The sequence below is a fragment of the Nicotiana tomentosiformis genome, chromosome 9 (genome assembly GCF_000390325.3).
Source record: "Nicotiana tomentosiformis chromosome 9, ASM39032v3, whole genome shotgun sequence".
NCBI lineage: Eukaryota > Viridiplantae > Streptophyta > Magnoliopsida > Solanales > Solanaceae > Nicotiana > Nicotiana tomentosiformis.
The window spans coordinates 4,372,073-4,385,110 of NC_090820.1; positions in this window are offsets into that span (position 1 = coordinate 4,372,073).

The following is a 13,038-nucleotide window of genomic DNA, read 5'->3' on the forward strand; positions in this document are numbered from 1 at the left end:
TAGTTGAGTTTGTAGCTCAGTGTTTAAATTGTCAACAGGTGAAGTATGAGCATCAGAGACCGGGCGGATTGCTTCAGAGACTTGAAATTACGGAGTGGAAGTGGGAGCGCATTACCATGGATTTCGTAGTTGGACTTCCACGGACTTTGAGGAAGTTTGATGTTGTTTGGGTGATTGTGGATCGATTGACTAAGTCTGCGCATTTTATTCTAGTGGGTACTACTTATTCTTCGGAACGGTTGGCTGAAATTTATATCCACGAGATTGTTTGCCTACATGGTGTTCCAGTGTCCATCATTTTAGATCGGGGCACGCCGTTTACCTCACAGTTTTGGAGAGCAGTACATCGAGAATTAGGTACACAGGTCTAACTAAGTACAACATTTCACCCTCAGATGGACGGACAGTCCGAGCGCACTATTCAGATATTGGATGATATGCTACGCGCTTGTGTCATTGATTTTGGAGGTTCTTGGGATCAATTTTTTCCACTGGTAGAGTTTTCTTAGAACAATAGCTACCAATCGAGCATTCAGATGGCTCCGTATGAGGGTTTATATGGGAGACGGTGTCGGTCTGCAGTGGGTTGGTTTGAGTCATGTGAGGCTAGGCTATTGGGTACTGATTTGGTTTAGGATGCTTTGGAGAAGGTTAAATTGATTCAGGAGTGGCTTCACACGACACCATCTAGACAGAAGAGTTATGGTAACCGGAAGGCCCGTGATGTTGCTTACATGGTTAGGGAGAAGGTACTGCTCAAGATTTCACCCATGAAGGGTGTGTTGAGGTTCGGGAAGAAGGGCAAGTTGAGCCCTCGATATATTGGGCCTTTTGAGATACTTAAGAAAATTGGAGAGGTGGCTTATGAACTTGCCTTGCCACCTAGTCTATCAGGTGTTCATCCAGTATTCCATGTATCCATGCTCCGAAAGTATGTCGGGGATCCATCTCATATTTTGGATTTCAGTACAGTGCAGCTAGATGGTAATTTGACTTATGATGTGGAGCCGGTGGCTATTTTAGACCGGCAGGTTCAAAAGCTAAGGTCAAAGAACATAGCATCAGTGAAGGTACAGTGGAGAGGCCAACCAGTCGGAGAAGCTACTTGGGAGATTGAGCAGGAGATGCAGAGCAAATATCCACACCTAAACCCGTTTGAGGAAGAACGTTTGTTTAAGAGGGGGAGAATGTAACGACCCGGCCGGTCGTTTTGAGTATTATAACCCCGTTCCCCCATTTACTGCTCAATTTATTCTACTCAGTTGTTTTATGGCTTACTAGGTTAGTTGGTTCAGGTCCGGAAGGATTTCAGAGTGAAATGAGATACTTAGTCTCTTAATTGAAAACTTAAGTTGGAAAGGTTGGCCGGATATTGACTTATGTGTAAGCAACCACAAAATTTAATTCTGACGATTCCAATAGCTCTGTATGGTGATTTTGGACTTAGGAGCATGTCCGGAAAATTATTTGGAGGTCCGTAGTGGAATTAGACTTGAAATGGTGAAAGTCAAATTTTTCGGAAGTTTGACCGGGGGTTGACTTTTTGATATCGGGGTCGAAATTCGATTCTGAAAATTTTAATAGGTCTGTTATGTCATTTATGACTTGTGTGCAAAATTTGAGGTCAATCAGACTTGATTTGGTAGGTTCCGGCGTCGTTTGTGGAAACTTGAAATTTCAAAGTTCTTTAAGCTTGAATTGGGACATGATTCGTGGTTTTAGCGTTGTTTGATGTGATTTGAGGCTTCGACTAAGTTCGTATGATGTTTTAGGACTTGTCAATGTATTTGGTTAAGGTCCCGAGGGACTCGGGTAAGTTTTGGACGGCTAACGGATCATTTTTAACCTGTGGGAGATAGCTGATAGCTGCTGGTAGTTTTCTTTTGGTTTCCTTATACGCGATTGCATAGGTTCATCCGCGATTGCGTAAGCTAATTTGGGGTAGAGGTGACTTTGTTCTATGCAATCGCGTAGGCTTGTTTGAGGCAATGATGATTTTGTTCTTCGTGATTGCGTGAAGAGGGTCGTGATCGCGTAGCTCTGGGATTTTGTGATTCGTGGAAAAGTCACGCGTGTGTGCTTTGCGATCGCGTAGGCCTGTGAGAGTGAGCTTCATGATTGTGTGAAAAAGTCCGCGATCGCGTAGGGTTAAATCTGGGCAATGGAAATTTCTGCTTCACGATCGCGTGTGGTTGTCCGCGATTGCGTAGAGCAAATGACTGGGCAGAGAGTTTAAGTTCTGAAAATGGGACTTCGTCCCATTTTCCATTTTTACCGATTTGGAACTCGAAAAGAAACGATTTTTGGGAGATTTTTAAGAAAAACAATGGGGTAAGTATTCTTAACTCAATATTGGTCAAATTACCCGAATTCATGATTATTTTTAAAATTTAATTGGTGAATTTAGTTGGAAAGTTGTGAAAACCCTCTTTGTTTAATTTGAAGATTTGAGGGTCGAGTTGATATTGTATTTGAGTAAAATTTGTATGATTGGACTCGCGGTTGAATGGGCATTCATATTTTGTAACTTTTGTCTGGTTCTGAGACGTGGGCCCTATGGGCGATTTTTAGCTAAATTTCAGATTTTGTTGGAAAATTAGTATTTTCTTATGAAATTAATTCCAATAACTTTTTTTAACTGAATCGAATTATTTATGGCTAGATTCGAGGTGTTTGGAGGCCAATCCACGAGGAAAAGGCATTGCATAATAATAAAATAAAACGGCTTTGAGGTAAGTAACAGTTCTAAATTTGGTCTTGAGGGTATGAAACCACAGAATTCGTATTATGTGATTGGCTTTGAAGTGACGCACATGCTAGGTGATGGGCGTGTGGGCATGCACCGTAGGAATTATGACTTGGTCAAATTCCATGAAACTTTGTAGTTAAATTATTTGTTGATATCCGTACATTCTCTACGTGTTAGGGAAAATTGAGTTGAGACTCGTATTAAAAACCATGCTTAGACATATGCTGTTATTATTGGTACCTACTGGGGTCATTTATGTGGTTGAATTATATGTGCAAATTGTAATTTCACACTCAGTCATGTTTATTCAATTCATATCAAATCTTAGTCTCTGTTGCTATTTATTAAAACATCATATTATCAATTTTGGGCTGATTAACATGATTTCTGAGAGCCCGAGAGACTAGAGAGATTGATGACTGAGTGAGGACGTGGGCCTAAATGTGAGGATATTTATGGATCGGGCTGCACGTCGCAACATGTTTTATTGATTTATGCCATTATTGGCTTGATATAGCGCTTGAGCTGAAGGAGCCCCTCCGGAGTCTGTACACACCCCTAATGAGCGCAGGTACCTACTGAGTGCGAGTACCGAGTGCCGAGTGATGAGCGGTTGTGAGGAAAGAGTGACTGTGAGGAAAGAGTGACTGTGAGGTTGGAGTGAATGGGAGGACTGAGTGACTGCTACTCTGAGAGGATGCATTGATATCATTATTTGCTGCATTTCAGCTGTCATATATCACTATTTGTCATCTTAATATTTGGGAAATAGGCTGTTGATTCAAACAAATCTATTCTAGTATCAAACAGAATAGTTTTCACAATTTAGTTTTACATAAAATTAGTTAACTAATTTTTACTTCTTATTGTTACAACACACTCCTCATGAGGTTTTACTAACTATGCAGTTTTGTATTATTCTGCTGCTGAAAATTATATGCAATTAACGATTGATGATTTAGCAGCTTCCACTGCTTATGTTATGAATATAAAACTAACGTCTTGTTTCATTAATTACATTTTGCAGGTTGAAACTTTTTACGTCGAAGGAGAAATTTTGCTACCTGAGCATTTCCAACGATTTTATGTGCTAGGTTGTTCAGAATGTAACCATCTTGTTTGGAGCAAAATAAAAAGAGAGGTTCAATGAATAAACTGCAAGCTGCAACAAATGTTAATTCCAAGGTAACAACTGCTACTAATAATATGATTCCATTGATAATATTTCATACTGAGTACCATCTATTCTACCTTAACTAAAATAGTTTACAAAATACCACATCATAGGTGCCACGCTTTGAGGTAAAAGTTACAGACGAAACTGGCACAACTAGAACAACAATGTCTAAAGGCTTGGCAAAAAGACTGTTGTCAATGATGACTGAACAGATATATGAAATCGTCAATGCTAAGGTACATAAACATACAATGCTGTAGTTAATATAAGCCAACAAAGTTAATATATTACTCTCGTGGTTAACACGTAAAGGTTAGCTTTGACGAGTCCATTGTTTTTGTTATCTGTTTGCAGAATGAGTCATTCCTTGTTACCCATATCTATCGACAACTTGCAGATAAACTGTTCAAGCTTCAGTTGCAGAGGTCATCATCCAGAACACCAGATGAAAATGCAGGTTCTCTGGTCCTTTTATCATACAGTGAAAAACTAATCATGTTTCTCCCAGAAGAGTCAACAAATGTGGCTGGTGCCGATGGAACTATGGAAGAAGAGTCAATATTTGTGACTGATGCGGAAGGAACTAAGAAACAAAAAATGGAACCAACTACTCCACCAAAGCCACACTTAAGGCTAAAAATTCAAATACCATATTTTACAATGTACTAAATTTCTTAAAATGAATATTTTATTTGTACAGTTTGCCGAGGCAGTGATGTTTGCCCAGATGGTTTTGTCACGACCCAAAATCTCCCCATTTGGACCGTGATGGCGCCTAATATTTTACTTGCTAGGCAAGCCAACGTTAGAATAATATTATCCATTTTAGAACAATTTTTAAATTTATTAATAACGAAGAAACAAATGCGGAAGTAAAGTCTGAAATATAGTGAATAATCCATAAAAATAACGGTGTCTAAATACCATCCCAGAATTGGTGTCACAAGTGCACTAGCTTCTAGAATAATACAAATAAAGGTTTGAATCAAATAAAGCTGTCTGAAAACAAACATACAACTAAAGTAAAGTAGATGGGGAATTCAGAACTGCGGACGCGGTACAGTTATACCTCAAGTTTACTCTGGTAGCTGAAATCCGAGCAATTATATGATACGCCGCTGGGACCAACTCCGAAATCTGCACAAAAAGTGCAGAGTGTAGTATCAGTACAACCGACCCCATGTACTGGTAAGTGACGAGCCTAACCTTGATGAAGTAGTGACGAGGCTAAGGCAGGTCACTTACATTAACCTGTACACAATAATAGTAATAACCACAATAATAGAATTAAATCAGGTAATCCATTTCTAATAGTTTAAGCTAACTCAGCAGTCATAACCAATTATTATTTCAATCAATTTCCGTTGCAATGTGTAACCCGCTCCCACAACATATTCATTTTCAATCCTCCCATATATATATTTTAATCAAGTATATATAGACTTTTAAATAAGTCTATTGCGGCGAGCAACCCGATCCCCCAATATGGACTTTTAAACAAGTCTGTTACGGCGTGCAATCCGATCCCCCAATATTAACTTTTAATAAGTCTGTTGCGATATGCAACCCGATCCCCCTATATGGACTTTTTTAATAAAGTCTGTTGCGGCGTGCAACTCGATCCCCCAATATGGACTTTTTAATAAAGTCTGTTGTGGCGTGCAACTCGATCCCCCAATATATATCCATTTACCAATTCTTATAGAAGAAATTTCCCCAATAAATGCAACAATTAATATAAAATTTTTCAGAAAACAAGAATACAATAATTATGATTTAATTATGAAACAAACAATGATAAATAATAATTTATTATGGAAATCAGGGAGAAAATAGGCAGTTTACTATTTAATATGCTAAATGTCAAGTAACAATCAATGCACATAAATCAAATCAGCATGTAGCAATTATTGCAGGAATTCAAGAAATAATATTTGACAAAGAATAGGAGAGAAACAATTATCATAACAATTAATTTGTAAATTAAAATAAATTTAGGATTTTCAAATAATTATGCAAACAATTAATTTGACGACGTATAGATACTCGTGACCTTGCCTATACGTAGTTCACATGCATTTCACATAACAAATAATTTAAGGGTTCTATTCTCTCAAGTCAAGGTTAACCAGGACACTTACCTCGCTTTGAAATTTCAATCAATTATTCGACCACAACTTTTCATTTTAAATTTGTCTCCAAAAGCGTCAAATCTATTCATAAACAATTCGATATACTCAATACGAATCATAGGAATTAATTTCATATGAATTTACTAATTTTCCGGATAAAATCCGAAATTCACTTTAAAAATTGGTAGTGGGGCCCACGTCTCAAATCTCGGAAAAGCTTACGAAATCTGAACACCCATTCCGAGACGAGTCCAACCATACAAAAATTATCAAATTTCGATGTCAAATGGACCTTCAAATCTTAAATTTTCGTTTTTGGAAGATTTTATAAAAAATTATTTTCTCCCAATATTTCACGGATTTATGATATAAATGAGTATGAAATCATGAAATATAATCAATATAGGATAAGGAACACTTACCCCAATGTTTTTCCGTGAAAATCGCCCTAGAATCGCCTTACCCGAGCTCAAAAATGGACGAATCCCATTTTCCAGAGCTTAAGTTCTGTTTCTCGGATTTTTACTCATCGCGATCGCGGAAATTCGTTCGCGATCGCGTAGAACAACCTTTTCCCAGGTTCGTTTAACTCTACGTGATCGCGTAAATGGCCATGCGATCGCATAGAACATTTTCTCAACCTTACGCGATCGCGTACAGACTTATGCGATCGTGTAGCACAATTTCAGTGCTTCAACTTCTGCTTCATTCCTTCTATGCGATCACAACTTGGTCCTCGCGTTCGCAGTGCCTTAGCTTTTCCAACTGTTCGATCGTGTACAATACTATGCAATCGCATAGTACAGATTTTTATCCGTTATCAACAAGCCTTCGCGATCGCGGATGAAGCCACGCGATCGTGATTAAGGAAATCAGAACTGCAAATACCAGATTTTTCCAAAGTTTCAAAACACCCGTAGCCTATCCGAAACTTACCCGAACTCTCGGAGATCCAAACCAAACATGCACACAAGTCCTAAAACATTATACGAACTTGCTCGCGTGATCAAATCACCAAAATAACACCTAGAACTACGAATTGAACACCAAATCGAATGAAACTTTCAAGAAAACTTTAAAACTTATATTTTCACAACCGGACGTCCGAATCATGTCAAATCAACTCCGTTTCTCACCAATTTTGACAGACAAGTCATAAATATTATAGTGGACCTATATCGGGATTCGGAACCAAAATACGGACCCAGTGTCAATAAATCCAACATCAGTAAATTCTTAAAATTTATTAAGCTTTCAAACTTTTAATTTTTCATCAAAATTCCATATCTCGGGCTAGGGACCTCGGAATTCGATTCCGGGCATACGCCCAAGTCCCAAATCACGATACGGACCTACAGGAATTGTCAAAATATTTATCCGAGTCCGTTTTCTCAAAATGTTGACCAAAGTCAACTCAGTTGAGTTTTAAAGCTCTATTTCACATTTTAATCCATTTTCACACAAAATCTTTTCGGAAAATTATACGGATTGCGCATACAAGTCGAGGAATGATAAAAAGTGCTTTTCGAGGTCTTAAAAAATAGAATTACTTATTAAATTTAAAGATGACACTTTGGATCATCACATTCTCCACCTCTAAAACAAATGTTCATCCTCGAACAAAGTTAGAAAAAGTACCTGAGCTGGAGAAAAGGTGTGGATATGCCTCTACCGGCTGACCTCTTCATTACACCCGAACTGAAGGATAACTCTTAGACCTCATTTGCCGGACCTACCGGGCTAGAATAGCCACCGGCTCCTCCTCGTAAGTCCAATCTTTGTCCAATTGGACTAAGCTGAAATTTAACACATGGGACGGATCACCATGATATTTCCAGAGCATAGACACATGGAACACCTGATGATCCGCTGATAAACTAGGTGGTAATGCAAGCCTGTAGGCTACTTCACCCACCCTTTCAAGAATTTCAAAGGGTCCGATATACCTGGGGCTCAACTTTTCCTTCTTTCCGAACCTCATTACACCTTTCATAGGTGAAACCCGGAGCAATATTCTTTCTCCAACCATGAATGAAATATCACGAACTTTACAGTCGGCATAAATCTTTTGCCTAGATTGAGCTGTGCGAAGTCGATCCTGAATAATCTTGACCTTATCCAAGGCATCCTGTACAAATCAGTACCCAATAACCGAGCCTCTCCCGGTTCAAACCAGCCAACTGGCGAACGACATCGCCTTCCGTATAATGCCTCACATGGAGCCATCTGAATGCTCGACTAGTAGCTATTATTATAAGAAAACTCCACAAGTGGCAAGAACTAATCCCAAGAACCTCCAAAGTCTATAACACAAGCGCAAATCATATCTTCCAATATCTTAATGGTGCGCTCCGACTGTCCGTCTGTCTGTGGATGAAATGTTGTACTCAACTCAACCCGCATGCCTAACTCACGCTGTACAGCCCCCCAGAAGTGTGAGGTAAACTGCGTACCTCGATCTAAAATAATAGACATGGGCACACCGTGAAGGCGGACAATCTCACGAATGTAAATTTCAGCTAACCTTTCTGAAGAATAAGCAACTGCCACTAGAATGAAATGTGCTGACTTGGTCAACCTGTCCACAATGACCCAAACTGCGTAAAATTTTCTCTGAGTCCGTTGGAGTCCAACAACAAAATTCATAGTGATACACTCCCATTTCCACTCAGGAATTTCTAACTTCTAAAGCAAACCACCAGGTCTCTGATGCTCATACTTAAGTTGCTAACAATTCAGACACCGAGCTACATATGCAACTATATCCTTTTTCATTCTCCTCCACCAATAATGTTGCCGCAAATCTTGATATATTTTGGCGGTACCTGGATGAATAGAATTCCTGGAACTGTGTTCCTCTTCAAGAATTAATTCACGAAGCCCGTCAACATTAGGTACACAAATACGACCCTTCGCAGAACTCCATATTTCCCTACAACAACCTGTTTGGCATCACCGTGCCGCACCGTGTCCTTAAGGACAAGTAAATGAGGATCATCATACTGTCGCTCTCTGATGCGCTCATATAAAGAAGACTGAGGCAAGCTAGAACCCGAATGGGTTCTGAAACATCTAACCTCACGAACTGATTAGCCAAGGTCTGAACATCTACAGCTAACAGCCTCTCACCAATCGGAATATACGCAAGACTGCCCATACTCATAACCTTTCTACTCAAAGCATCAGCCACCACATTGGCCTTTCTGGGGTGATACAAAATGGTGATATCATAGTCATTCAACAATTCCAACCATCTTCTCTGCCTCAAATTAAGAGTTTTTTGTTTGAACAGATACTGAAGGCTATGATGATCAGTAAATACCTCACACGAGACACCGTAGAGATATTGCCTCCAAAACTTCAGCGCATGAACAATGGCTGCCAATTCTAAGTCATGAACATGATAATTATTCTTGTGAACTTTTAACTACCGTGACGCATATGCATTCACCCTGCCATCTTGCATTAATACTGCACCAAGCCCAATGTGATATGCGTCACAATTTATCGTATACGATCCTAAAACTGTGGGTAATACCAACACTGGCGCCGTAGTCAAAGCGGTCTTGAGCTTCTGAAAGCTCAACTCACACTCGTATGACCATCTGAATGGGACACCTTTCTGGGTTAGTCTGGTCAATCGGCTTGCTATAGATGAAAATCCTTCCATGAACCGACGATAGTAACCTGCTAAACCCAGAAAACTCCGGATCTCTGTAACTGAAATAGGTCTAGGCCAATTATGAATAACCTTTATCTTCTTAGGATCCACCTTTATGCCTTCTGCCGATACAACATGCCCCAAAAAGGAAACTGAGTCTAACCAAAACTCACATTTTGAAAATTTGGCATATAAATGATTATTCTTCAAAGTATGACGCACACTCCGAAGATGCTGCTCATGCTCCTCTAGACTGCTGGACTAAATCAAGATATCATCAATGAATACAACCAGAAAAGAATCCAAATAGGGATTGAACACCCAATTCATCAAATCCATAAATGCTGCTGGAGCATTTGTCAATCCAAATGACATCACTAGGAATTTGTAATGCCCATACCGAGTCCGAAAAGCTGTTTTAGGGACATCAGATGCCCTAATCTTCAACTGATGGTAACCAGACCTCAAATCGATATTCGAAAATACCTTGGCATCCTGAACTTGATCAAATAAGTCATAAATTCTTGGCAGCGGATATTTGTTTTTGATAGTGGCCTTGTTCAACTGTCGCTAATTTATACACATCCGCTTAGAGCCATCTTTCTTCTTTACAAATAGTACCGGTGCACCCCAGGGCGAGACAGTGGGTCTAATGAATCCCTGATCAAGAAAGTCTTGTAACTGCTCCTTTAATTCTTTCAACTCCAGCGGGGCCATACGGTATGGTAGGATAGAAATGGGCTGAGTGCCCGGAGCCAAATCAATACAAAAGTCAATATCTCTGTCGGGTGGCATTCCCGGCAAATCTGCAGGAAATATTTCTTGAAATTAACGAACCACTGGTACTGAGTCCATAGAAGGAACATCCGCGCTGTGATCGCGACTATAAGCCAAATATGCTAGACACCCTTTCTCGACCATACACCGAGCTTTCATATAAGAAATAACCCTGCTGGCAGAATAGCCAGAAGTTCCTTTCCACTCTGACCGAGGTAACCTCGGCATGGCTAGGGTCACTATCTTGGCATGACAATCCAATATTGCATGATAAGGTGACAACCAATCCATACCCAAGATGACATCAAAATCTACCATATCAAGAAGTAGAAGATCCACACTAGTCTCAAGACTATCAATAGTAACCACACATAAACGATAGACATGATCTACTACAACAGAGTCTCCCACCAGTGTAGATACACACATAGAAGTACTCAAAGAATCACAAGACACAACCAAATATGAAGCAAAATAGGAGGACACATAGGAATAAGTAGATCCTAGATCAAATAGAACTGAAGCATCTCTATGGCAAAATGGAATAATACCTGTGATCACAGCATCAGATGACTCGGCCTCAGGCCTAGCTGGAAAAGCATAAAATCGGGGCTGAGCCCCACCACTCTGAACTGTGTCCCTAGGACGGCCTCTAGCTGGCTGGCCTCCACCTCTAATGGTCTGACCTCTACCTCTAATGGCCTGACCTCCACCTCTATTGGCCTGACCTCTACCTCTAACTGCCTGACCCCTACCTCTAGTTGGCTGAGCAGGCGGTGAAGTAAATGGTGCCGGTATGATGGCACGTAAATCCTGCTGAGATCTGTTACTTGCCAACCTAGGGCAATACCTCCTGATGTGACCAATGTTCCCACACTCATAACACCCATCCTGATGCCGTGGCTGCTGAAGCTGAAGTTGACCCGAATGGGCCGGATAACTGTTGTAGTGACTCTAGAGTGGTGGTGCACTGATAGGAGCTGAATATGCACTATGCGCTGGCTGCCCAGAGTAAGGCATAATAGGACTATGACTCCTTGAAGCACCGGGAGATGCAGAAAGTGCTGAATGAAATGGTATGGGAGGATGACCCCTACCAAAATTGCACCTGCCTACAGGCAAGGCACTACTAAAACCACCGAACTGACAAGGCCTCTTATCAGACCTCTGCCTTCTCTCCTTTGCAAGAACCATCTCGATCCTCCTCGCAACATTAGCAGCTGTATGAAAAGAAATCTCGCTTCCGGTGTCCTTGGCCATCTGAAGACTAATAGGGTGAGTGAGTCCCTCAATAAACCTCCTCACCCTCTCTCCCTCAGTAGGTAGTAAAAGGAGAGCATGACGGGCCAAATCTACAAAATGGGACTCATACTGAGTAACAGTCATACTGCCCTGCTGTAGACGCTCAAATTGCTTGCAGCAATCCTCTCTTAGTGTGATAGGAAGGAACTTCTTCAGAAATAGCTGAGAGAACTACTCCCAGGTAAGTGCAGGCAATTCGACTGGTCTGGTCAATGTATAATCTCTCCACCACCTTTTGGTGGAACCCGTCATCTGAAATACAGCAAAATCAACCCTATTGGTCTCAACTATATCCATGTTCCGCAGCACCTCATTTCAACGGTCAAGATAATCCTGTGGATCCACAGAAGGTGTACCACTGAAGTGAATTGGAAAGAGCTTAGTGAACTTATCCAGTCTCAATAAGGCCTCAAAAGACATGGCGGGCCAATCACCAGTCTGTGCCGCAACAACTGACTGAACTACCCCAATTAGCGGGGCTGCTGGAGCATGATTCTAGCGAGCCATCTGCTCTGGAGTGGGAGTAGTGGGAGTTTGTGCTCCTCCCCCAGCCTATAAGATGACCGGTGCCACTGAAAATGTACCATTCTGGGCCACGCCCTCCATAAGACTCACCAAATGGACTAGAGCATCCTGAAGTACTGGAGTAGTTATGAATCCTTCCGGAACTTGAACTGGTCTGACTGGTACCTTCTGAACTGGAACCTCATCCTGAAGATCCATTTGAGGTTCTACAACAGGTGCAGCTGCTCGAGCTCTAAACTGAGCTCTACCACTGCCTCTGCCTTGGACTCTAGCACGACCTCGGCCTCGACCTCTACCCCTGGCCATAGTTGCCACCGGGGGCTCTGGTCCCTGTCCATCGGTAGATGTATTACGTGTTCTCACCATCTGCGAGTGAATAAGAGTAGAATGGTCCAATCATCGATGATAGAATAATATCGCACAACAGAATAAGCAAGAAGTGATATTGTTCCTAAACTTCATAACCTCTGAGAGATAAGTACATACGTCTCCGTACCGATCCTTCAGACTGTATTAAGCATTCTCGTGACTCATGAGACCTATATAACCTAGCGCTCTGATACCAACTGTCATGACCCGAAATTTCCACCTTCGGACCATGATGGCACCTAACATTTCACTTGCTAGGCAAGCCAATGTTAAAATAATATTATCCATTTTAAAATAATTTTTAAATTTATTAATAACGAAGAAACAAATGCGGAAGTAAAGTCTG